Source organism: Carettochelys insculpta, chromosome 4, assembly GCF_033958435.1.
Source record: "Carettochelys insculpta isolate YL-2023 chromosome 4, ASM3395843v1, whole genome shotgun sequence".
Classification (NCBI taxonomy): domain Eukaryota; kingdom Metazoa; phylum Chordata; order Testudines; family Carettochelyidae; genus Carettochelys; species Carettochelys insculpta.
This window is the reverse complement of record NC_134140.1, coordinates 7,848,508-7,876,078: the sequence shown is the minus strand read 5'-3', so window position 1 is coordinate 7,876,078 and position 27,571 is coordinate 7,848,508. Positions and strand designations below refer to the sequence as shown.

The window sequence follows — 27,571 nt, the reverse complement described above, 5'->3', positions numbered from 1 at the left end:
AGGCACCCAACAGATGGAATGAGAAGGTGGGGGTGGGAGCTGCAACATGGTCACTAAAAGCCAAAAACATTTATGAGATCTATGAGGTGGGAAAGCGTATGGGACTCTCAGCCACAGTTCAATTCCTACCCAGCACAGTGTGCTGGCCTAATTTTCTTGTTTTGATTTAACACCTCTTGGCACAGTTCATGCCTAAACGCCCAGAAAAATCCGGAGTTAATCTATAATGAATTAATTCTCAGCTACAGCCTCCAAAACGAAAAGCGTTCTTTCCCCAACTCTAAGTGAGGTGAGGTGACTCAGGCGCTTTCTAGCCATGTTAATGGTTTAAGTCATATGTCTAACTGTCAAAAACGAGCGGCTCACAATGATTAACAGCCAGTTCTTCTCTCGGACTTACTATCGTCCTAGTGTGGACAAAAGTCATTTGTCCTCATTGTTGTGAGAAGGGTGGGAGATTGGGACGTTTAGCCCCCATTTTAGCAAAAAGATAAATGACTTGGCCAAAGCCAGGAACCAATTTACTGACCATGCTGGAATTAGCATTGAAGGCTTTCGAACGCTCCAGCCAGTCACCGGTGCCCTAGGCAACTCTGCCTACGCCGTGGCTGCCCCATTCGATGGCTACAGAAGTCAGTGGGAAGATGCCCACAAAAACCCCTGGGAAGCCATTGGACTGGGCCCTTTTTGATTTTAATTAGGACTACGCAAATTAAATTCAAGCAATGCAGAGGCCTACCAGATTGGGCACTGTTTTAAGACTCAAAAGTCCTGCGTTCTATTCCTAACTACCACAGCTATGCTGAGTAGATCCCTTTACTGATCTCTGCCTCACTGACCCAACTGTAAAATGGGCGTGGAGATATTTACTTCCTTTGTGGTCTCCTGCTGGAAAGGACAAGATTTCTCTCTCTTCATCACACTTCAGGTCTTCTACATCCATAGTAGAATTTCACTAAGTCCAAGGAGTTCATCAGGGAAGAATTTGGCTCATGCAGGTTTTGTTTTGACTTAGATCCACCAGCGTGGGCTGGCATGTTACCACCTTACTGAACAAATATTAAAAATATTGACGTTCAGATTTTTAACTACATCCACCACCCTTTGCAGGTTGCTTACCTTCTTAGAGCACCAAGAGAATCTCCATCAACTTTATTAAGCTGAACTGCTCAGTAACAGTGACCACAGTGTAATTAAATTTAACATTCACGTAGGGAAATACCAGAAGAAACCCACCACAGTAGCATTTAACTTTAGAAAAGGGAACTGCACAAAAATGACAAACACTAATTAAACAGAAATTACAAGAACAGTCACAAAAGTAAAATGCCTGCAAGTGTCATAGAACCTATTTAAAAATACCCCACTAAAGATTTAATCTAAATGCATAACCCCAATTCACCCTCCCACAAAAGGAAAAACAGCAAGAGGACCAAGAGAAAACAGAGAAAAAGAGGAGGTTAGAGGCAAAAAGGCTCCCTTTAAAAAAACTGAACGACAAACTTTTTGTAGGAAAACAAAAAGGAACTCGAACCCTGACAAGTGAAGTGTAAATGTTATTAGCCAGGTCGAACAAGAATCTGAAGAGCAACTAGCCACAAGATACAAAACTAACAGCAAGATTTTGTTAAGAGCTTCAGAAGCAGGAAGCCTGCCAAATAAGCCATCAGCGGGTCTACCAAGATGCCCAAAGCGCTAAAAGAACACTCAGGGGATGACAAGGCTATTGCAGAGAAGCTAAATGATTTTTTTGCATCAGTCTTACAGTAGAGGATGTGAGGACCCTTCTCACACCAGAGCCATGAACAGAACAGGTCTTCCATTCCCTGTCACTAGGGACACCATCCCCACCCATCCTGGTTAATAGTCACTGATGGACCTATCTTCCATGAATGTATCTAGTTCTTTTTTTTAAACCCTGCTATAGTCTTGACCTTCATAACATCCTCTGGTAAGGTGCTCCACATGTTGACTGTGAATTGTCTGTGGAAAAAAAATAGAGGTTGAAATTCCCTCTAAAGGGTGCTGGGCGAGAGAATTTGCTGAACCACAGAAGGTCAATATTGTCTAGCAGCATTACTGACACTTCCATTGCTTACTGGGCTCTTAGAAAACATTTAGGGGTAAATTACAGCTAAATAAAAGCACAGAACACTGACAGCCAGGACCGATGGCTGGAAATCAACTTTGTGGGACCATGGGAAACTTGGCCACACTCATTCAGCTAACTAAAATCATGTCAGATTATAGGTGTTGCTGGATGAGAGAGTGACAGATTGGAGAGGTTCAAACTGTACTTCCTTTTGTTTGCTTTAAATAAGTATGTGGACAAGGGGGAATCCAGTGAATTTAATGTACTTAGACTTCCACAAAACCTTTGACAAGGTCCCTCACCAAAGGCTCTTAACAAAAGTAATCTGTCACGGGACGAAAGGGAAGGCTCTTTCATGGTTAAAAATAGGAAACAATAGGTAGGAATAAATAGTCACTCTTTGGCATGGAGTGCTGCTCAGCATACCCATAAGTGATCTAGAAAAGGGCTTGAACAGTGAGGTGGCAAAATCTGCAGACAATACAGAATTATTCAAGATAGTTAAGACCAAAGCAAACCATGGAGTGGTACAAAGGGATCTTACACAACTGGGTGACTAGGCCAAAAATGGTTGTGAAATTCAATATTAATAAATGCAAAGTAACACACATCGGAAAATATAATTCCATCTATGGACATAAAATTATGGGGTCTAAATTAGTTGTTACCCCGCAAGAAAAATTTTGGCGTCATTATGGATAGTTCTCTGCAAACATCTGCTCAATGTGCAGCAGCAGTCAGGAAAGCTAACAATGTTAGGTACTATTAGGAAAGTGATACAGAAGACAGAAAATATAATGACAAGCATCGGAGGGGTAGCTGTGTTAGTCTGTATATGCAAAATAACCAAGAAGGCCCGTGGCAACTTATGAGCTAATGCATTTTTTGGAGCATAAGCTTTCATGGCTGAAGACCCACTTCGTCAGATGCATGACACGCTCCCAAAAATCTGTCAGTCTACAAGGTGCCACAGGACTTCTCGTTTTTTTAGAAAATATAATGCCACTATATAAATCCATCTTATACCCACACCTTGAATACCGCACGCTGTTCTGGTCACCACAGCTCAAAAAAGGCATTTGAGAACTGGAAAAGGTGCAGACAAAACAAGTAAGGTTTGAAGCAGTCTCCATATAAGGAGAGATTTTAAAAGGCTTTCATAATTCAGCGTAAAAAAGAGACAGCTCAGGCAGGATATCGTGGTGGTCTGTGTCATTATGAGTGGTGTTGAGAAAGTGAATAGGGAAGTGTTAGTTACTCCCTCACACAACAGAAGAACAACAGGTCACCAAATAACGCAAAATAGGCATCATGTTTGAAGTTAAGTTTTAAGGAAGTACTTTTTTCACACAGCACGTAGTCAATCCTTGCAACTTGTTGCCAGAGCGTGATGCGACCGCCAAAAGTATAAATGCGTTCACAGGAGAATTACACATGTTCAAAGAGGACAGGTCTATCAATGACTATTAGCCAAGACAGTCAAGAATACAGACCCATGTTCTGGGTGTCCCTAAACCTCTGGCTGCCAGAAGGTGAGACTGGGTGACTGGGGATGGATCACTTGCAATTATCCTTTTCTATTCATTCCCTCTGTAGCTCCTGGCAATGGCTGGTTTTCGAAGACAGAATACAGACTAGATATACCATTGATCAGGGACCATTGCTGTTGGCAGGGGGCTGGACTCTACAACCTCCTGAGGTCTCTTCCAGCTGCAGGATTCTGTAGTTCTATGAACCAGTATGGCCACTCCTAGGGTTTCATGGTTCCTAAACCCTCCCTTGTATCTCACTGGCTGATGATGTTACCTCCTATTTTACATATCAAAAAACTGTTATGAGTAGCCATAATATCACCTGATGCTTCCTAAAGTTCCGTCAATTGACACCGTCCCCTGAGGCAGCAAATTCTAGAAGCGTACTAGACGCTGCATGTAACAGCATTGCCTTTCCCTGGTTCCCCATTGACTAACCTAGGGATCAGCAACCCCCGGCATGGGTGCCAAGAGCGGAACATGAACCAATTTTCTCTAGCATGTGAGGCAGAAGCCGAGCCCCGCCGCTTCTCCCCCTGCACCTGGGAGCTTTCTCAAAACCATGCTTGTGCATTAACAAAAGACCAGCTAGCGTGACCAACCACCACCTGAATGGTCAAGCTCCGCATCTTTATTTATTTATTAACGAAGCTGTTGTAAGTAGGACTATTAGTGACTTTTAAAAGTATCACCAGCACTTGCCCTGTATGCAGAGGTCAAAAGGTCAAATTTCGGCACTCTGACAAGGAAAGGTTGCCGCCCCCTGAATTAACTCTTAGTTTCAGTGAGTGACCTTTTGTTCTTTTATCATGGACCACCCAAAAAAGAGATCAGTCAGCACTCATGTTTATCACCATCACTAACCATGGATTCCTCAATGGGCAGGAACCCTGATGTTGCACTGGCTGGCATCCATATGGGAAAGACCCCTGGCTTGTGGTCCTAGGAGTGCGCTGAGGTGGCACTAACCACGAGGAAATGTTCAGGCAAAGGATGTGCAGAGTCTGATGGCTAGAGAGAAACTCCAGAGGCACCCCTTCTGGGGAACAACACAGCTAACTAGACACAGTCCCTCCAGAAAGCCCTACTTTCAGTCATACCTTGCAGCCGCACTAGCAAATTAATCTGCCTTGTTTGGTTATTCAGTGCCCATGATCCTTTGCTCATTCCCACCCCAGCACTGCTATTCTTGCGACAATGCTCAAAACTCAATACAGGGTCAGAGCTCCGTTTTGCCCGGCGACCTGAACCCGCCTGTAATGGCTGAACTGGGTGGCTTGGGGACGGTCAGCTCTCCACCTCACGCCTGCTGGGTTGGCACAGTCGCGGCTGTGGGCCCCACTCCAAGCTGCCGCCATCTTGTTGTGTTGTGCGTGTTGTGGAACGACTGCGCTGTGCCTCTCTGTGGTGCGCACACTGCACAGATGGCAAGAGCAGGCGATGCAGCCTTTGCAACGCGCGGCTGCTGCTGCGCCAACCGCACAGGCAAAGGCGGCGAGCCAGGCCCAGGATGGGAGACAGCCCTGAGTCAGGCTGGTGGGGAAAGGGCAGGGTGGTAGGCATCAGGTCAGAAAATGACTCCATCCCCTTGGGCTCAGGCCCAGTTTGAGCCTAAAAGTTAGGCCTAAGCAGAAATCTGCATCGCTGGAGATATTTTAGAGCAGGTTCAACGACACCTCTCAGGGACGGTCTAGACAGTGCTTGGTTCTGCTCTGAGTGTAGGGACTGGACTTGAACACCTCTCAAGGTTCCTTCCACACTATGATTCCATGACCTCTACCAGGCCCAACCCCGACACGCCCCAGTGAAGACGGTCCCTGACTCAGAGCTCACGTGCTCGTTCCCAGCCAGGATGATGGGACTGAAGGGGACAAATGGGATGGGATGGGCACAATGAGCTGAGAGGAGCCGCAGCTCCATGCCTGCCTCCCCACTGCCAAATGGGAGGGATGCGGCAGCATCATGGCAGAGGTAAGTTCTGAAGGAGGAGTTTAAGAGAACTCCTAGTTCTCGTTTATGGGTGCCCAGAATTCATGGAGGTGGGCGAGACCAATACCTGGACTGGGACTAGGACTTCTCCCCTCCCAGCCTAGGGACTTCTGTCTTGTCCATTCGCACAACGTCTGGTCACCCGTAAACCTTTTGGGCCCCTCTATCAAATTCCTCCCCCTTTGTTGTATTTGTGTAGGTTTGCTGTACCCTGGGAGTTGTGAGGTTGCCCCTCAAACTCACTTCATTGGCAACTGACAGGATCTCACCCATGCAGCCAACACTTCTGTGCTCTGCCAAGTCCTCCCATCCCACTGTATGAACCCCCTAAGAACATAGAATCATAGAACACTAGGACTGGAAGGGACCTCGAGAGGCCATCAAGTCCAGCCCCCTACACCAATGGCAGGACCAAGTACTATCTAAACCATCCCTGATAGATGTCTACCTAACCTGTTCTTAAATATCTCCAGCAATGGAGATTCCACAACTTCCCTTGGCAATTTATTCCACTGTTTGACCGCCCTGACAGTTAGGAACTTTTTCCTAATGTCCAACCTAAACCTCCCTTGTGATGGTTCCTTTTGCTTTCAAGCCACAGGACCCCAAACCCGGTTAGAAACATCTCCATTGGGCACAAAACTACAGCTCCGTGCCCTGGGCGAGCGAGGAGCATGAACGAACCCGCATGAGGGAACACAAGGAAGACAAAACCCAAATGATTTCTGACATCCCGGCTCGCGCACCACAAGAATTCCACTTGGCCATCTTCCAGAATGTGCTCCTGCCTAGACAGTCTCCTATCAAAGCCCCGGCGCGCCTGACAGCCTCATGATGTTGGTGATGCACATGGGCACTGGGTGAAACTGTGAGCTCGATCGGTCTCATCTGAAATTGGTTGGGGTGGGGGCAAACAAAATCAGTGGTGGTTATTCCAGTCAGTTTGGATGCCTGTGGCCAACACCCTAAGCCTTCTAGGCTGATAGCTGCGCTCGCTGGCTTCAGTGGAGCCCCACGGTGAGATTAGAACCCAGACACTGGCGCAACGCCTAGGTCTCCATCTCACTAGCCCAGCACTGGCCAACCTGTGGCTCCTGAGCTACATGTGGCTCTTCAGAAGTTAATACGTGGCTCTTTACATAGGGGCCAACTCTGGGGCTGGACCCACAGGCCCCAACTTTCCAATGTGCCAGGGGTTCCCGCTGCTCAGCTCCTAGCTCTGCCCAGGCCCTGCCCACATTTCACTGCTTATGGTCTAGATCCGTGGTGTCCAACACCCTCACCACGTGCGTCTGTCTGGCACTCTGAGTGTGGCTAGTTGGCTTGGACAATAAGTATATTTTCAGAATAACGTGGCTAGTTCTCTATAGCCATAGCCACTATAGGGGTTATTGCTTCAGAACTGGTTGGACACCACAGGCCTAGATGGTGCTTGGTCTTGTCATGAGTGCAGGGCACTGGCCTTGATGACTTTTTGATGTTCCTTTCCGTTTGATGATTCTATAATCCCGGCACCTAAGTGTCTTCCCAGGTTAGTTTCCTTTTGATGAGCACCATGTTCTCATCTATCACGCTACCCACACATCATTCTCTGCAAAGCCATTCAGCAATACGCTCTACAAGAAAAGCAAATGGTGTCTGTGCTGCTGTGAAACCGTGATGTGTCCAGATCCACTGTGGACTAGAAACACCTCTGGGCCGAGACTGACATATAGTACCCCCCACACCCCACACACATGACAAATCACAAGCTGGCTGTTTCCCACAGGAGACCACATCTGCTCATGGCCTGAGCCTGTGTTTCTGGTACATCCAAACTCAGCTGTTTTTAAATATGCAAAGAATGTGACATCCAAACGCTGCCCAATTTTCACCTTCACCCATTACTCACAGCAGCGTGGGGTCCACAGGGTTCGGAAAACGTCAGACTGGCACTTATCTGCAAGCCTGACTTCTCCAGGTAAGGCAGGTGATGTCAGATGAGTCTCTCCTGCCATATTGCAGGTTTCTAACAAGCACTTGCATGGTGTGTAGACACTAGCCCTAAAAAACACTCTCCTAAGAGCAGCCCTGCAAGAAGTTGAGCCTGTATGGAAGCAGTGTGACAGGATATTTCCAAGCACTGCTGAGCCAGAGTTACACCAGGGAAAAATCAAATGCAGGGGATTTGAGAAGGCATTAGTGACTCATGCTATCTCCGACCTTGCTGCACTCACTCAGAGCTATTTTCAGCTTACGCTGGCTTCGATTCCCACACATGAAGCTTCAAGACTCAAGATCTGCACTGATGCCTGCGTGGTTTGTTTGTTTTTTTTTTTTTTGATTCCCAGCATTTAAAGAGACACCTAAACAAACTCTTCGTTTCCATCAGTGCCAGAGCAGGCCAGTAACGGGCAGGGAATGTTGTTGGGTTTTTGAATAGGGGAAAGTAAGGCGCCAGCCAAGTGGGGGTAAATATCTCAGAGGAGATTGGTAGTGGGTAAGGGGCTTTTCAGTTACAAGTCACCGGATCAAATCCCGGCCAGCTCTTAGTGACCTAGAATGGTTAGCTTTGCATGGTGGCACAAGTGAAAGGTAGTTGGTGGGCTCTGCCCAGTGGGGCTGACTGACTCCTAGCAAATTTGTCAAACAGCAGTTTTGACAGAAGAGCCTCAGAAAGGGTAGCCAGGTTAGCCTGTAGCCGCAACAACAATCAGAACTCCTGTGGCACTTCAGAGATGACGGTTTCACTTGAGCATAAACCTTTGTGGACTGAGGGCCAAACAGAGCTGTTAGTCTCTAAGGTGCCACAGGAGGCCTTGTTCACTTTGACGGAGGGGCCAAGGATGAATGGCCTGGAAGGAGCACGCTAGCCTGTCACTCGCGGCGTGGTGGCTGTCTCACACTACAGAGAATTAGACACTGGACCGCACTGCCACGGTGTATCAAGCCGAAGAATTTAGCAGGATCGAAGGAGGAGACAAGCCAGAGTTCTCAGCCATGCTAGTGGGACCACTGCTCCCGTTTCAGAGTTTAATCCAGTCTCTGACTTTTGGGAATGAAGAGGCGAGCTCCCCAGCATGCACGTTATCCCACAGCTCCCTACTGCTGGGTTCTTACACAGGCTTCAGAAGCACTGGGGGCTGGCCCCCGCTGGAGACAGCCCATTGGGATGGACAGCCCATGGCTCTGAGTCACTCAGATAATCTCTGAATTCCACTCAGCAATGGGCTCTGAGCAGGTCCAGGCGGGGGCTGTGTGCAGATGTCCATGTTGCTGCATCTCACCTGCGGATGAAGTCCTTGGGAGCTGCTCTTCACCGCTCAGGCAGTAGGTTCCTACCGGGAGTCTCTCTTCTCCTCCAAGGCTACCTCAGCCCTCTCTCTGGGTCTCCACAGGCTTCCCTCATCTGTCCCACGGACCCAGGCCTGATGTGGCCACATCCCTCACCTCCTCAGGTGGAGAGAATGAGTAATGCCAGGGGAGGGGGGAGTTACGCGCATCACAAGGAGAAATAGCATCCACTGGGGAACCTTCCTTTGCTCAGGGGAACCTCCTTCCTTCAAGCACATGCAGCAGGTGTCCCATACCCCTTCCCCTGGAAAGCTCCCGAAATGTTCCATCTTCTCTCTTCAAAGCTGGAGGAGCCATCACCCGTCCTCCTTAGGTCTCCTGGCTGTGCCGCTCACTGGCACTCCACCTCGCCTCCAGGATCTCAGTGCACTTTGTTAGCTTTACTCCCTCAGGCCAAACCCACAAGCAAGAGAAGGGGCAATAGCCCCTTTTTACAGATGGGGGAAATCCACTGTGACAAGGTGAGGCTGCAGTTTCCAAAGCTGGCCTCCTCAGGCCAGGTCAGGGCACTTCAATAATCACCTGCAGCTTGTCCCTCAGTTGAACGCCCCATCTCCCTTTGAACTCGGTGGAAGTTGAGGGTGTCCAGGTCCTAAGAGGTCATATTTTATGGAGGAAGGATGATTTTGGCACCAGACTAGGATGCCTGAGATCTGAGACACGTTCCCTCTCTCTGTGCCTCCGCTCTACAATGGGGATAATTCGTCTTCTATTACCAGAGCCCATTGGTGACCGGCTCATGTACCAGGATCCCACTGTGCCAGCACTAGGGTCAGAACATGCTGCAGTGTGAGTGGCACTTAGGACTGGCTGCCCTTCCCCTTTCACCCAAGGCCCCGCCCCTTCCGAAGAGCAGGGCTCCCCCAACACCTTGTTGTGGGGACCAGCCAGTCTGTCAGTCCCTCTAGCCTCCATCTCGGTGGGCTGCAAGAGTGTTGCAACCGAGACCGTCTCCTGGGCTAAGGTCGCTTTTGTAATGGCGTTCGCGTACCTAGAATGTGCGGGGTCCACCGACTGAACCGTAGCAGCGCTTTGATTGGCTCTCACAGAGTGTGTTGTGTGCTATCAGCAGGCCCCTCGCTTCACATGCCCTGGCTTTACCTGTGTCTCTCTCTAGTAATACCAGTGAGAAAAAAAACTACTCGGACTCAAACCAGCGGAATCTGGCAACCCTGAGCATGGGCAGGCAGTGGACAAAATGTCTTGGAACCATACAGAACACCACAGAACTAAACACTTTGAAATCAAGGGGAGTTCTATCCCTGAATTCAATAGCAGCAGGGTCACACCCTTAATACGTGTTAGAATCAGATCCCAGGCAAGACCCAAATGTATATTAATTACCTGAATTGCTGTATTTTTGCAGCCGTTCGCAATGCTGTATGACAAACGCTGCAGTGCATGGGCAGGGAAGGATGTTTTCAGTAACTGTCCGCCTCGAGGTTTAGCAGATTAGTATAAAATTGAACATGTTTGCGTTATTGTGCAGCAAAACTATGTGCATTATATAAAGTTCACTTGCCAATATCTCTACAAACCTTTACAAACTAACAAGAGCAGCATTTGTTTTCCGTTTGTAATACTTCCTTTAGGATGCACAGTTCAATGTACACTTCAAAGCCCACTTTCAGCAAATTACTGCGAGACACACATGAAATCTGCCATAATTTAGAGACTGCCAACATGGGCATTCCTCATTACAAACTTATGATATATACATTGTGTGCAGCATTGCTGTAGTCACAGGAGTCCCAGGAGACAAGAGAGACAAGGTCAGTGAGATACGATCTTTTATTGGACCAATTTCTCCTGGTAAAGAGACCAAGAAAAGATATTACCTCATCTGCCTTTTCTCTGTGATACATGGAATCATGGATTTACTGTTCTAATTACACAGACACAGATACAAGCACGGACACAAAGACAGGTTTCCACACAACTTCAGTCCCAGCTTTGTTTCCCTTATTTGCCAAGGGCCACACCTTGATTGGAACTCTATACAACCCACAGAGACATCTAGTGGCTGAATAAGCCCCTCTTGTTACGGAGATCCAGCATCAGCTAGCTCAGCAGGACCTGTAGTCATAAAGGGTCACATTTTCAAACACATCTGACTGACTCGGGAACCTCAGTAACATTTTTGAAGGTTATCAGGCTCCAGGACTGGTGCCAGGGGCATGTGCGGGAGGTATCAGGGGAGATACCGGATGACTGGAAGAAGGCAAACATAGTACCCATCTTTAAAAAAGGAAAGAAGGACAATCCAGGGAACTACAGCCTTACCTCAATCCCTGGGAAAATAATGGAGGGAATCCTCAAGGAATCTGTTTTGGACCACTTGGAAGGGGGGAAAGTGATCAAAAGTAGCCAACATGGATTTACCAGGGGCAAGTCCTGCCTGACTAATCTGATTAGCTTCTATGATGACGTAACAAGCTCTGTGGACATGGGGAAGTCAGTGGATGTGATATACCTTGACTTCAGCAAGGCTTTTCACACAGTCTCCCACAATATTCTTGTCCACAAGTTCAGGAAATATGGATTGGATCCTTGGACTATAAGATGGATAGAAAACTGGCTTGATGGTCGGGCCCAACGGGTAGTGGTCAATGGCTCAATATCTGGATGGCGGTCTGTTTCAAGCAGAGTGCCGCAAGGCTTGGTTCTGGGGCCAGTGTTATTCAACATCTGTATTAATGACCTGGATGAGGGACTGGATTGCACCCTCAGCAAGTTTACGGATGACACAAAACCAGGGGGAGAGGTAGATTCATTGGAGGGTAGAAAGAGAATCCAGAGGGACCTAGATAAATTGGAGGACTGGGCCAACAGAAATCTGATGCGGTTCAATAAGGAGAAGTGTAGAGTCCTGCACCTGGGGCGGAAGAATCCCAAGCATTGTTATAGTCTAGGGACCGACTGGCTCAGCAGCAGTATGATGGAAAGGGACCTAGGGGTTATGGTGGATGAAAGGCTGGATATGAGTAAACAGTGTGCCCTTGTAGCCAAGAAGGCTAATGACATACTGGGGTGCATTAGGAGGAGCATTTTGAGCACATCTAGAGAAGTAATTATTCCTCTTTATTCAGCGCTGGTGAGGCCACATCTGGAATATTGTGTCCAGTTTTGGGCCCCGCAGTATAAAAAGGATGTGGATTTGCTGGAGCAGGTTCAGCGGAGGGCAACAAAAATGATTAAGGGTCTGGAGCACAAGACCTATGAGGAGAGGCTGAGGGATTTGGGCTTGGTTAGTTTACAGAAGAGAAGACTGAGAGGTGATTTAATAGCAGGCTTCAACTTCCTGAAGGGGAGCTCTAAAAAGGAGGGTGAGAAACTGTTCTCAGTGGTGTCAGATGGCAGAACAAGGAGCAATGGTCAGAAGTTGAAGAGGGAGAGGTGTAGGTTAGATATTAGGAAAAACTACCTCACCAGGCAGGTGGTGAAGCATTGGAATGTGTTGCCTACAGAGGTGGTGGATTCTCCATCCCTTAAGGTTTTTAAGCCCCGCCTGGACAAGGTCCTGGCTGGGATGACTTTGTGGGGGTTGATCCTGCTTGAAGCAGGGGGCTGGACTCGATGACCTCCTGAGGTCCCTTCCAGCCCTGTGATTCTGTATCTAGGGGCAGCTGCCACAGGCACACTGATTTAAGCCGCTACAGTGGAAACAACAGTGGTCGGAGCCCAAGGTCCTTAAATTGCTACTAGAGACTTGGACAGCACATATGAAATGATGCAGAATGGCTGCCTGGAGGAAGCTAGCTCCCAGCCTGCTCCTTCTGCCTGAGATCCCATCTCTCTTGGGATGAGGCGCGGCAGGGGCACATGGCTGATGCCCTCCTGGGAACCACCCTCACCAGTCACCACTGACCATCTTATTCATCCCTGGTTTGATATTTAACGAACCCCAAGATCATTGTAATGTTCCTGTCTTTGCAACTAGCCTGCTGCATGGCCTTGGGGAAGTCCCACACCCACTCCGTGCCTCAGCTTCCTCATCTGTAAAATGGGGATAATGATACTGCCCTCTGTGGTAAGATGGCCTGCTGCAACCACTAGCTACCACGTAGGTAGTCATAACTCAGTTCCTCAAGCCCCTGACTGCTTTCAGTGCCCTTCTTGTTCTGCACAGGTCACAACACAACTACTCCACTGGGGTATTGGCTAGGCCTCCCCATTGAATTATTTTGTGGTAGTATGTTAACACCACAGGGTCTCATCTGGCCAGGTGCTGTACATGCAATTCCTGTCCTTAAGTGTTTACCCTTCAACAGGGCCATCCCTCGGGCAGGGCAAATGGGGGCAGGTGTCCAGGGCTCCACACTTTGCTGGGCGGTGGGGCGGGGGGAGATGATTCAATCAAATCATGACTATCCCAGTAGTTAGCCCTTTTCCTGCCATCCTGACCCGTCACCTGGGAACCTCATGGGCACAGCTGGTGCTGACAGAAGTTGTTTTATTAACTCAGTCACCTGCTTAGCTGCTGTCATCAACAGGCTGATATTTAAGCTTAGTAGCAGCAGCACTGCAGGGGCTGATCGACAAGCTCCTTGCCTGCAGCTGTGCTTGGCCCTGTCTTTGGCTCCCTGGCTCTACCTCTGCCTGCACGTGATCCTGTCCCAGTACCCCATCCCATCCTGGTTCTGACCTTTAGCTTGGCTCCAGAACCACACCCCAGCTGGACTCCTCTTTCTCCGACCAGCAGGCAGCCTCTGTCTCTCCCTGCAGAGCGAACAGCGGAGAGCTGAAGGAAAGGGCGTGTGTGTCGGGGTGGGGGCATCTGACTGAAGCTTTTGGGGGCTGAACCTTTAAATTGTGCCCTCCACCCCCCGCCCAGCCCGCACCAGTCATCTTTGGCAGCAGTCCTTAGCCTCACTACCCTGCCACAGGGCAGAAGCCCAGAGTCCCCCACTCCAGCGTGGCAGTCAAATAATTGCAGCAGCTGCACTTCAATTGTAAGAGAACTGCACAGAGCTCACGAGGCAGGGTTTGGCCAGCCTTGGTATCAACTGTCTCACACAGAACACGACTGCTACCCTTTCCGTCTCCCCATCATCCTTATCATGGAGCCAGAGGCCACCGGAGACCCGCTGGTATTTATAATAACCCAGGGAATTCATTCCCATGGCTGAAGTCAACTAACGAGCCAACAAGATCGATTCACACCAAGTTGCTGCAGCAACAGCGATTGGGAGAAGCGGCAGCCCAGGGAAAAAACAGTATCAATGTGCTGCGAAAGAGAGATCATGTAGAAAGAGCTCCCCCCCTGCCCGGCCGCCCCTCCAGCTTCAATACAGGGCTAAGCAAAGAAAGCGATGGATGCGGAGGTATGTAGTGGAACGCAGATGACACAGGACAAGATGTGGTAACTGCCTGCAAATATGCAAAGGCTCTTAGGAATCAATGATCCTCCTGAGTCCATGAGGCTGGAACAAGCAGCAACAAGTCAGACCGGCAGCACGGTAAACAGAAGCCCATCCCAAGACCTCCCCTCCCCAACCACAGCTGCACAAAGCATTTTTCAGGGAACAGACTCAGTTGCAGAGGCACCAGATTCCCGGGGCTGGGCCCAGTACAAGAAGCTAAGTGGCACAGAAGGCAGGAGCGCAAGCACCAGCATAGGAGCGAGATACGCTAAGATCAGGCACCCCTTGATTATGGCTTGGCAGTTGATCCTGCTGCAGGGTGGAATGGCCTGGATGGCTAACTAGACACCACCCCCACACCCCCAATCTCGTGGTCCAGTCCAGTGGCCAGGAGAAATTCCATAATTAGGGTGTTAGCTGCTCCCAGAATAAAAGCGTTTTACACGTAAATGGTGTTCGGGGCCTGGAGCTGCTTTAGGCTAAACCAGTTAAGTCAGCAGGGACTCTGGATTTGTACCGAGGGCAGAATCTCGCCCAAAGGGCTCAGGGCTCAGAGCCCGATGGGACTGAACACCAGCTGGCCCCAAGCTGCACCTGAGTGTCGCTCACTCATCATTGCATTAACCCTCCTGTGCTGTTACACCCCGCGGTGTCCCGTGAGGAGCACTGACGGGTCAATGCCACAGGAGGGGACCGAAAATCCCAGCAGGCATTAACAACCCCTCATTCCCATGGCTCACGCAGAGCGTGGCCTCTCTGGCAGCAAAGAGGACGGGTGACCACGGTTGTAACCGCGCCTTTGAGGACCTGGGCCCTTCTCCACAAGGAACCAAGAACAATTTACGCACTGGGCGTCAAATGGTAACACCGGCCAGTCACTCTCAGCGTGGCATGGAAGTCAAACCAGGAGCAAGAGGTGTCAGCCAGCAGCTCAGGAGACTGGGCTACCAGCCCCAAACCCTCCTTCTGCCTGAGGTGGAAAAATTACCCAAAAAATTACTGGAGTAAAAGCACAGCAGCTTTAGGAGAAATGTAATTAAGCGCAAGTAAAAAACCTCATCCCCCTGGGAAAACTACTTGAGTAAAAGAACACAGGTGTGGTTTCTTAACTGTCCTCAAGTAGCCAGAAATAAAGAGCGACCATCTTATGGACATCCCTGGATACCTCCGGATACGGGAGGACAAATCAGGCGCAACACTTTTTCTCTTTGATTCAAGTGGTTTTCCAGACATCACAGCATCCTTTTACATAATCATATCTTCCACCCCCAAAGCAGCTGCATTTCTACTCAAGTAACTTGTTTGGGTACTTTTCCCACCTCTGCCTTCTGCTCCGTGAGGCGACGTGACAGTGACAAGCCATTTCCTTCTCCTGAGAGGGAAGGGCACTGTGCGCCCCCATCCTCCGATCCCTTCTACTCAAGACTGATGCACTCAGGCCCCCCATTACTCCTCTCAGAGCAACAGAGGTTTGCTGTGCCTGCCGCTGCCACCCCGCCAAGCCCCTTCCCCTGCTTGGAATCACGATGTGACTCTCCAAAGACTCTCAGTGAAGCGATTTTAAAAGCAAACGAACCTGAAATAAAAGCGTAGGTGCTGGGCCCCAGGCAAAGAGCAAGGAGAGGGTTTACTCTTTGTGTCACTGGGGTGACACAACCGAGACCATGAACCGACTAAAGAGCTTGAGCCTTTGTCTCCCCTTCCCCCATGCCCACCACCAGAGTGGCTAATGAAAGAACTGGAGAAATGAGCTGGGACAGTCACCGAGAAGAGGAAGAAACCCACCCGAGAGAGAGAGAGAGAGAATGTTGGCCATTCAACTACCCTGCCCCTCTGCTCTGCTCTTGCCAGAACCACCCCAAACGCTGGAATACCAGGGAACTCTCTTTCTAGCCGTGATCTTATCTGGTCCCCTTCAAGCTATCTGTGAGGCAGAATCCCAGTGGTTAGAGCACTAGCTTATGACCCAGGTTCAAAGCTCTTAGCTGCACTGTCAGCTTGTGTCCATTGGAGAAGTAGCATTAGCAGTGTGCCTCAGCTTCCCCTGCTGTACAATGGGGATAATAACAAGAAGTCCTGTGGCACCTTACGGACTAACACATTTTGGAGCATAAGCTTTCCTGGGCTTTCGTGGGCAAAGACCTGATTCATCAGATGCATGCAGGGGGGCAGTGTCCAGAGGAGGATTTCAGAGGGGGTCCCAGTAAAGGGGAGGGCCAGAGCTGACAAGGTCTATTCAGTCAGGGTGGAAATGGCCCATTATCAGCACTTAGTGGGGAGTAGTGAACATCAAGAGAGAAGAAAACAAGTCAGTTCAGTCAGGGGGATGTGGCCCATGGGTGTGCAACTGTCAGAACTGAAACTGCGTATCTGCAATCGAGTTTAAAGTCTAGTGCAGACCTGGCCTCAGTCAGGAGTGGACAGGCAGCGATGGGCCAGGAAAAGGACAAACATTTGGGTTTGATGTTTCTGGGAAGGTGGGGGCCAGGCATGACGCCCAGAGAGGAGTGATGTGGCCAGACTGATGTGCTAGAGGAACGACCTTTGCAGCAGCAAAGATAGAGAGGAAGTCAGATGGGATTTCTCCTGGCAAAAGAGGAAGAAGTGGCAGTAGCTGAGACGAGGGAGGGAGGGCCCAGATGACACATGAAGCTGAAAGCACTGTGTCAGTCCTGAAAACGAATACTCAGGCCTTGAGCAGATTCACCTCACCTATCAGTATTTACCAGCTTCGGGTGCATCTGAGGCACTTAGCCCCTACACAGCTAAGCGCTGGATTTGTGGGACACGAGAAACGGACAGATCAGCCCTGTGCGAAATGGTGCAGGAGAGTTCTCTGACCACTGGTGTTGCCAGCAACTGGCAGGATGGGGCTGACTTTCATACAGGTGCTGCCCACTTAGAAATCAGCTAACTTGACCTGAGCAGGGCCAGGGCAGGATTACAGCAGATCAGGCGTATGGAAGGGAGCCAGCCCCCCTCGGGTGGCGAGGAACGCAGAGCGCTCCGACCTGGGGCTCCTTTTCACTACTGCCTGGCGCCAAACAACGGAACGGAAGTCAGCCATGGAATGGAATCCACAGGACGCCTCCTTGCGATTACGCGCCAGTTGCTTTGCTTTTGATGAGCAAGAAATCCCGCCAGTTGGGAAAGGCGAGCACAAAGCAGAGGCGTGCGGCAGCAATCACCCCCCACCTGGGTGGAGGGGAGGGAAAGTACCCACAGGGGGATCCAGTTTCAGGGGGAGGGAAAGGGGCCACATGCAACACCGGCTTGTGGGGAGCAGTGAGCACGATGCAACGTGCAGTGATGCGCCGGGGGCCCAGGCTGCCGAAAGCCCAGGATGAAGGGATTAATCTCCCAGTCACATAACACTTCCTTCACCAGACCCCATGACACAGGTGCTCACCACAGGGCCGGGACTAGGTAAACGCGAACTCTTGCCCCCTCTGGCTGAGGGTAACTGAAATCGAATCACAACCGGTGAAATCCCCTCGGCTGTTGGCAGCCAAGCTGGCAGGAGGCCTAACCTCTCTAGTCTGCTTCCTGTGCTCTGCACAAAAGCCTGCTTTCAGCTGGAGAGGCTGCCTCTTCAGTCCCATCCTCCAGCCCGTTCCCTGGGGCAAAGGCCAGCCAAGAGCCTCTGCTTTCCTCCCAAAGACAGTTTCAAGGCTTCCCACCAAGATGTCAGCTCCCTGTAACCTCATCTCCCTTCACAAAGGCCTGCCTGTTCCAGTCCCCTCCCAGAGCTGGGCTTCCAGGGGCAGATCCGAGCACCCAAGGGAGGGAACTAGGGTGGCAGTGGGGAATGTTAATAAACCTCTGTGCGAGTAAGTCGGGGAAGGGGAGACACAACGCAAAGGGTTATCCAAACAAGGGAAAGAGGGATGAAATTCGGAGGTGGGAAGTGTGATGAGTAGCAGGATTCCTGGATAGAATTCACACCCGTGCTGGAGGCCAGCACAAGAAATGTAGAGAGACATAACTTGATCCCAGAGGTGGAAAAAGTCCCCAGAAAGTTAGAGTGAAGGTGCAGGTGCTGAGTGGTGGTGGCGGGTGTATGTCAGTACAAGCCCCTGGTTTCCCCCCCAGAAAACTACTTCACTAAAAGTACACACACACACACACACACACACACACACACACACACACACACAGAGAGAGCATCTTGATTGTACTCAAGTATCCAGAAGTCAAAGCAGCGACACTTTTACCCAAGTAACGTTCTGGGGACTTTCCCCACCTCTGCTTGATCTTCACCTAAATACTCTTTTAACAACTTAAAGTGGTGCCCAGGACTTGTGACTAAGGTCAGGTCTACAGCAGGGGTCAAAATCATGAATTACGGAGCTGGAGACAATGTACTTTGTATTGTCATTCTGCACCATTCCCTCAGTGGGAGGTTGATGGGAGAAACTCCCACGCTGACTTCCCTTACTGCTCGCAACTGCAGGGAGTGTCAGGAGTGATGGACGCACCCTGAACATTCAATTTAGTGCAGCACTACCAAACGCGCTAACTTGAACCCCATAAGATTGACTGCTACTGCGTCAACCTGGCGGTAAGTACAGACAAGTCCCCAGCGCCACAAAGATCAATTCCCAAAAGAAGGCAAGGAATGTTCCTTCCCGGGGTCATGCAAAAGAGCATCTTATGAACACAGGAGGGTTTTTGCTGGCCTCCCCCAGGATGGGCTACATCAGGGTGCACAAAGGGGCGGGGTGGGCCCCCGTGGTGTGCGGGGGGGTGAAAGTTCATGGGGTGCAGCAAAATTGGCTGCTGGGTCTCAGGCTCATCCATCTCATTAAAACTGTTGAAATATGTTGCTGTTTTTCTGTCTGTGTAGTCACAGTTATATACCTAGTAACGCACTTTAGACGGTCGACACATTTTCTTACACACGGTGAAAGGTTTTTTTTTTTCTCCCTCATATGAGCATAACAGAAATTTCCATCGGTTTGGAGAACTGTAGGTAGGTTGTGAGGGCGGGCAGGGCACTGATTGCAGGGGCGAACAGGGCAGCCTGGCGTAAAAAGTTTGCTCACCCCGGCCTGGATGATCCAATGTAGTTTTTGTTTTTTTTTTTTTACTATTCTTCAAGGGAAGAGTCTGGCAGTTGTAGCTTTTTGCTGCACATGGCTAACGACACAACTAGGGTTGGTCAGTTTTACCTCCTGGCTCTCATGCAGGGGCAGCTCACAGCGCTGTTTCTCTTGGCTGACTCAGGAGACACTGCAGGGCAGCGGTATCCTTCTTAGGTCACTGACTCATGTATTCCTATTTGCCTTGGTAAACGAACATCGTGGAATGTTAGCCTTCGGAAAGCATTGTTTGGAAGAGGAACCAGATTTTGGCAGCTCACCTTGCTGGAGCCACTGCGTAGCAACCTATGAGTACAGTTACACAAACCAGAGAGCAAGCAAACAGCTTTCTCCTCCAAGAGACCAAGTGCACACAGCATGGTGGCTTTTTGCCATTAGTTTCTTCTGAGCTGCAAACCGAATTGAGGAGCTCTTAGGTAAAAGGCCAACGAAAATATTGCTTGTATTATTCCTATGGCATACGGGGAATTTTTCAGAGCATCTCAGCACCCAATGCTTATTCATCTGAAAGGGAATCAAGCAGCTTTGAGATCTCAGCCCCAGCATCTTTAAAATGACAGCTAGCTTCTAAGCAGCGCCTTCATTACGTAACACCAGCAGGGAGTAAATGCCTGTTAAACAAATTATGTGCCAACAAAGGGCCCTATTCTTAGCATTTCACTGTCTCTCTGCATCCCACATTTGAACAGAAAGGAGCAGATTTACAGCTGGCTCAAGGGGTAAATTCACTGTCTTTCCTCAGAGCTACATCTTCGACACCTTCTTACCACTCAACGATTAGCAGTCGTGACTCATAGTAGCTGGGAGCACTAGGCTATAAGGTATTCTACCCTGATGAACTCTCTATTCATCCCTGGGAGCAGGTTACAGACTGACCCCACAGAGGAAGAAGTCTGGTTCGCCCTGCTCACTGACTCTTCTCTTTTGCTCAGCATCTGCAACTGTCCATACTCAAGACCCTTATTTGTGCATGAAATGCTTTTCGGTGGTTTGGTTTTTGTTTTGGGGTTTTTTAATGCCCTTCAGAGATGACAGATTGTATCTGTTACAGCCTGGCTCCTATGCTGGGACTGCATGCTTATGTTTTGGAGGTTGCCAGTTCAATCCCTGGTGGGTTGGCCAAGATGACAGCTGTTAGACATGTTTCTGCCATGCTGGCCCCTTCCCAAAACAGGTCTTGCCTCTGAACCGGTGGCGACGTTCCCTCCAATTTTCTTTCATTCAGGTGCAGAATAAATTTTGTTATGTGCACCAAGGGGTGTGCAGATGCGCACCACCAATAGGAATATGCACTTCCCACTGTGGGTGGCTGTGTGTGCTCTGGTAGTCACCTGGGCAGCATCTGAATCTCTCCTGGATGGCTGCCCAAGTGATCAGGTTACAGGGAATGCTGCCTGGAGGGTGCCTTGTAAAAATGATGTAACACCAACAGACCCAGGTTGCCGGCACCAGGGATTGAACCTGTGATCATAGGGGCTAAAGCCCTGTGCTCTACCGAATAAGCTAAAGGCCAGCTGCCTCTCAGCTGAGGCCGTAGAGCAGAGACTTCAGTCACCCTAGAATAAGGTCCCAGTGCCTCTGGGTACTACAATGAGAAAGGAGTTCAGTCTCCAAGTGCCATTCAATTGTTTGCCTCTCCTGCTACTGCCAGCCCTAAGTGTTCAAAAACCATGAGCCAAACTGCAAAAAATAGTGAGATTTTTTTAAAAAACAGCCAACTTCAATGCACATCAGTTTTTCTGACTTAAGAGCCCCTAGAGCCCACCTGGGTCATGTTCTTAATCTTTTCTCTGCAGCCATGAAGGCTAGAAACCCAATTTTAAAAAAATGAAAGTGGAGATTCTCCTCTGCTCACATGACTCCTGGAGCTGGGGCTTTAAGAAAATAAACCTGCTATCCTGAGATCCGTGATAAAAATGACAAGGATTGGCTGTGACTGCCAACAAAGGACCCAAGGAACATCCTCACCAGAGGTGGGTCTGGTGACATGGATGCATTCTAATAAGAATCTGATGGAGTGCTTAGGAGTCACTGAACCACCATTACCAGGAATTAGTTATTTTACACCTCACAAGCCTGGGATGGATTCAGAGAGAAGACCCAAAAGGAAAAGACCCTATATCCGCTTAGACAGGGAGCTAGTGGGAATACCAATCTATTTTACATGCATTCTCTTAAAGATAAGAAATAGCAACACCTCCCCCTCATGCATTCCTGAGGATGGGAAGAAAGGAATACCAAAGAGAATGAGAAGATAACTTTCTTTTTTTAATGTGGTGATTTTCAAAAATAACTGCAGCTTTAACAAGCAACTAACTGGGAATCAGGTCCTTTAAATGCTTTAAACCAATTAAACCAATGCACATGCAATAAAATATATTTGACAAATATCTAAAGTACATAAACAAAGAGGAGGGAGAAAAATTATTTAGGATGGTCAATACGGTATGGAACTTCGTCCTTTAATCTACAGGCCTCAGAGTGAGTATAAACAGAGGTGGAAAAGGTACCCCAAAAAGTAACTTGAGTAAAAGTACTGTGGGGGGGGGCACATATACTCAAGTACAAGTCACTCGTGTTCTTCTGGAAAACTACTTGCATAAAAGTACCCCCCCACACCTTTATTGTACTGAAGTACCCAGAAATGAAAGCAGCTGCATTTTTACTCAAGTATCTTTTTGAGCACTTTTTCCACCTCTGCTTACAAACACTGAGTTCTGCCTTACAGTGCCCTGAAGATGTATTTCAGTATTATTCACTTCATTTTGGTGGTTGGGGAAACTGATTCAGGGAGTGATTAAGTTACTGGCCCAAGAATGCCTAGCAAGCCTGTCATAGGAAGCAAGGGCCCTAACACCCAGTCCCCTTTTCTGACCAGTCCTCCCTAAAGGGAAGAGCTTCAGCTGGAGCAAAGTGGGGGGTAAAGCCATTTAAAATCAGCATAGCAACTTCAATTTAGGCCCACTGTGGCCGGCCATTCAGGTGACTCGTGAAATCCCCTGAGAGGCTCACCCAATAGCCTGCAAAGCAAGAGCAAACCAGGAAAAGAAACACTGGGCCAAATTCTATTGTTAGGGCAGGTCTCCACTTTCTGGGAGATCGGTACTGTGGCGATCGATCAAGCAGTCTAGTAAAGACCCACTAAATCAACCACCAATCGCTCTTTTGTCAACTCTGGTTCTCCACTGGAATGAGAAGTGTCAGGGAAGATGATGTGAGAGTTCCCTCCACACATAGCAGAAACCCTGCACCAACTCGACCTAAGGTACGTTGACACCCATGTACCATAGGTCGACACTCTCCCATAGTGTAAACCTGCCTTTAGTTTTAGAGGAGTAAACCCCGAGTCCATGGGCTCTGCATCAGAATCCGAGAAAGGGGAAGAAATTCTCACTGAACCTGTGGGTCCTTCCTGCCACGCCAGGGAGAGGAAAACATTGTTAAAAACAGAGCAATGGAGCTGGGGCCGGCTTAGCCTGATGATACAGCTCTGCTGTCCAGCACACAATTAACCAGAAATTAACCAGCATTTCGGATATCCCCCCAATACAAATCTTCACTCTAGTAACCAGGACTCATATGCTGCCCAGTACATTATGCGATTGCACATTCTGCACTCTATTTTTATGCAAAAGAGGGAGAAGACACATAAGCAAGCTGAAATCAGGGATTTATTAAATAAAGCAGCTTCCAGGGTGTTTCTTAGGGTCATTACAGATTCAGCCCAATCTCCTACACCTTCTAGACCTGCAATGATAATTGACATGGATAATGATCAGCCTGAGGCACTGCAAGATCCTAAGTGCCTTCTGAACCATCACAGAAAGATTAAATTATGTTCAGTATAGTTTTAGTGTTAAACGTATTGTTAGCAATCTGGGTGTACGCCATGCACTGCCTGTAGTGATATGTACAGCCCTAAACGGATACAAAATTGATATCTGCCTCTGCAAAAAGGATCCGCAGATATCCACATCCACCAATGCAGATACCCCTGAACATAAAGCAGACATCCACAACTTTGCAGAATTCTAGATACAAATTTGATACATGCATCTGAATCCTTATTCACAAAACCGAACTGCCAATAGCCACATCCACAGGTGTGCATGCAGATATCAGTGGTTCATTTTTGCAGATACTGGACGAGTGTGTGTGGATACTTGTGGAGATCTGGGGATTTGCAGGCCTCTAGTGATCAGTAGTGTCATAAAAGAACCTACCGTACAGAAAACTTAACCTGTACACCAAAGTGCTTCAAGAAACCAACCACTCTGGAGCACAGTACTGCTACTGGATTGGTGAGCATCTGCATACTAGTTTATACTTGATTCATTTTGTTGTATTCCAGTTCACTGAAAATTGGTATTCCATTGCTAAAAGTGTAATTCATAGTTAACAAGAACAGTCGATTAACCAACACCTCCCATTTCAACAGGCCGGATAACAGAGCTTTTACTGAACTCTGTAGCCATGCAAGGAACAGGCGTGCACCCCATAAGGACTCATCCACAATAACTCCCCTCCTCCCATTACTCTAACCTACACAACTCCAGGTACACAAGGAGCGTAGATGAAATTAATGTACTTACCGTGGTGTCTTGCATGCAGTAAAGGTCAGCAGGGGCTGCTCTCCTGTCAATGCCGGCTACTCTTCTCATCCTGGTGGAGTACCGGAGTTGATGGGAGAGCACTTGGAGATCGATTAATTGTGTCTAAACAGACATGATAAAAATTGACTGCAAGTGGATCAATGTAGCATCACACAGTGGAAACAAGGCCTAAGATAATGGCTTAAGCAAGTCGGCATAAGAGAAGCACGGGCCTGTGACCATGAGCACACATAGAGTGGCCAAGTAGTCACCCTAGATCTGTGGTGGACAGCCGAAAGCCTGTGGCCCATCAGAGTTCTAGGTGTGGCCCATGAGACCTTTTGTTTATTGTTGCTCACATGCAGGCTTGCCAGATTTCACTGGTTTCCATCCAAACAGGTTTTTTCCTACAGGTCAAAACAAAACATCATGTAGCATTTTAAAGACTAGCAAAATAATATATCAGCTGATGAGCTTTCATGGGACAGACCCACCTACCTAATAAATTATTTTGTAAGGCTTTAAGGTCTTACATGACTGCTTTTTTGTTTTGATAGAATACAGAATAACATGGCTATCTCTCTGTCACTTTTCCTACAGGTATTACTCAAGTGACATACATGTAAAGCAGTGACACCCTGCAAGTTCTAGGAAATCACCCTATCCTGGGAGACCATCTCAGTAATACCAAGCTTGAGGCCTGCTAAGGAGAGCCACTCTGGCAGCCCACTCACTGGCCCATTCCTGCCCTAGATGGTAGAGAACTGAAAACAGTTTACTTTAGAGGAAAGCTGGCATAAAAATCAGACTAAGCTACCGCAGGGTATTGGATATTTAGTCTAGGATCGTTGCCAGGTGTCTCACCACTAACTAGCTTCAGCAATATGGCAATGAGTACGTAGGGATTAATATTCTAACCCATCAGCAAAAGGCACCCCAGTATTGAGAGTGAGGAAGCTGGATACAGACAGGGGAGGTTAGGTGTTTGTATGAATATTCACAGCACTTTCCAGGCCCAGGAACAAAGCTAGCTAGCCCTCTACTCTTCAATATTTTAGAGCTACAACCTATCATGAGATAGTCCTATAGCATCTTAAAGACTAACCATTTTATTGATTAGTTAGTCTTTAAGGTGCTACAGGACGGGTTGGTTCTTTTATGAAGTTACAGACTAGCACAGCTACCCCTCTGAAGCACGAGGTAGTGAACTTGTCAGTTCTGAGTCTGTTCAAGGGCAGGAACCACAATACATTTCTCTCATTAGCTGAATACTAGTTGGGGTTGTTTATAGGTTACACAGGGGAACCCCAGACTGTCAGGGAGACTAAGGAGCAAGACCTGAAACTATCTTTGTTGTTAGTCCCAGAGGTGTAGCCACTAGAGCTAACCACATCAGCCACACCATCGGGGCTCATACACCTGCACGTCCACGAATGTGATATATGTTGTCATGTGCCAACAATGTCCCTCTGCCATGTACATTGGACAAGTTGGACAATCCCTAAGCCAAAGGATGAATGGACATAAATCCGACATTAGGAACTGGAATACGTATAAACCTGCAGGAGAACACTTCAACTTTCCAGGACACCCAATAATTGACCTTAAAGCAGCCACTCTGTTATAAAAGGACTTCATCACTAGATTACAAAGGAAGACATCTGAATGGGAATTCATTTGCAAGTTTGACACATTTAACCTGGGGCTTACCGGAGATCTCAATTATCTTACACCTTACAAGGGCAATTTCCGCACCTTTGATATCAGCAAGAATGGCCCCCATCCCATTTAACTTAATTGCCTTCTTCCAGGTCCTATTAATGCCAGGAGACCCCCACCCTCTCTTTTTTCCCCTTTTCTTCCTCTCTCCCTTCCCCCCGACCACTATTATATATAGAGAGGGTTTTACACACACACACCCCGGATTTTTATTTCTGCTCCAAAGCTGAAGAAGTCTTTCCCACAAAAGCTCATTACGTAATAAACAAACATTTGTCTCTAAGGCCCTACAAGACTGCTTGTTGATATGTGTGTGTGCATGTGAAGTGTAGCCCTGTTAGTTTGTAACTTCACAAATAACAAGCAATTCTGTGGCACTTTAGACACACAGACACTTATTAAGTGCGCAAAAGCCAGTTCCTCACATGCTGTTGTAAGTGAGCAGATTTCACCCCTTACACACCCAAACGGTGCAGGGGTGCTGATGGAAGGCCACTCTCAACAGAGCTCTCCAGCAAGGAGAGACCCGCACCTCTCCACTGGGCCTGAGGGTGTGCAAGTGTGAGATGAGCTATTAGCGACAGTGGCTCTTTGCCATCATGCCTCAGGCTGTGAAGTTGATGATTTGTTGTTTGCAGTGTAACAGCTAGTTCTCCCCGCGCGGGAGCCAGGTCTCACTAGGGTTAGTGCTTCAAATATCCTACATGAGGCTGCCCCTGCCTTGACAGCTTTACTTTAAGGTCCTGATCCTGGAGAGCCTTACACACGTACTTTACGTAACTTTCACGAGTAGCACTACAGGCTCCAATGCAGCTGCTCAAGTACGGGAGGCGAAGCCCGTGCATGAGACTTAGCCTACATCTACACTACCTGGGACAGCGACTTGCTCAGGGTTTGATTTCGCTGGTGGGACGCACAAAATCCAACTATCAAGGATTAACAGTCGACCCCCGTACTCCTCAGTCTCACGAGGAGTAAGTGAGGTCGATGGGACAGTTTCTCCCGAAGACCTCCCTCGGTGAGGACAGCCAGCTAAGTCCATCGTAGAGAAGTTGATTCCAGCTATGCAACTGCCATTGTGTCTCTATGACTGACTTTAAGATCTAGCATAGGCCTGGACTTAGCAAGCTCCGAGCTAGCCAGGGTTCCAGCCCTCCAAACACTGATGCACACTCAGGAACTTCATTCACACAGGCAGACCCAGTGAAGACCGAGGAAGGGTTGTCCCAGGGCCAAGCTATGCAAGAGCCACAGCATTTGCAGGATGGGTTCCTAGTCCTGGCAGCAGCAAGAAGAGGAAATGTTTTACATACTCTCAGTAACTCAAAATGTAGTGACAGCCAAAACCAGCCCAGATCCATACATCAGGCAGAAGTGACAGGTTTGATCACTGAGCTTTTCCATAAACATTCATCCCCTAATATTTTGTTTTCAAGTACCCATAAATCTCCTGCCACGCAAAATTCCTTGTGAGACACATTAGCACACAAGAGCACATGCTTAGCTGCCTCAAGACACTCTTTAGGGTCCCCATTCAGAAAAGCACTTAAGTACATATTTAAATTTAAGCATGTGCTTAAGTCCCATTGAAATTAAGCAGGTGCTCAAGTTCTTTCCCTGAATGAGGGCACAAACACGAATCCAAAACTCACTCTCTCTGTTAAGTGTTTGGGACAGAGATTGTGTTTCATGGTGTATGTTTGTACAGCTCTGAGCACAAGGAGCATCTGATACTTAATAGGGGCATCCTGAGACCACTGTGATACAAATATAGAACAATACTGTTATGGCGCCCATCACCATGAAATCTGGGCGGTTAATTAACAGCAGAACCCCCCTTCCCACATCA

At 48.4% G+C, this 27,571-nt stretch overlaps 1 protein-coding gene across 2 annotated transcripts in view; it reads right to left on the bottom strand.

The window, feature by feature from the left end:
* The window catches only part of LZTS3 (leucine zipper tumor suppressor family member 3), a 126,678-nt gene that overhangs the window by 87,669 nt on the left and 11,438 nt on the right, over positions 1–27,571 (bottom strand). Inside the window, exon 2 of one of the 2 annotated variants that reach the window (XM_074992230.1) lies at positions 24,004–24,126. The gene's annotated coding sequence lies outside the window, so the exon portion shown is untranslated. Of the gene's footprint in view, positions 1–24,003; positions 24,151–27,571 lie in introns of both variants that reach the window. The other variant, XM_074992231.1, reaches the window with a different exon arrangement.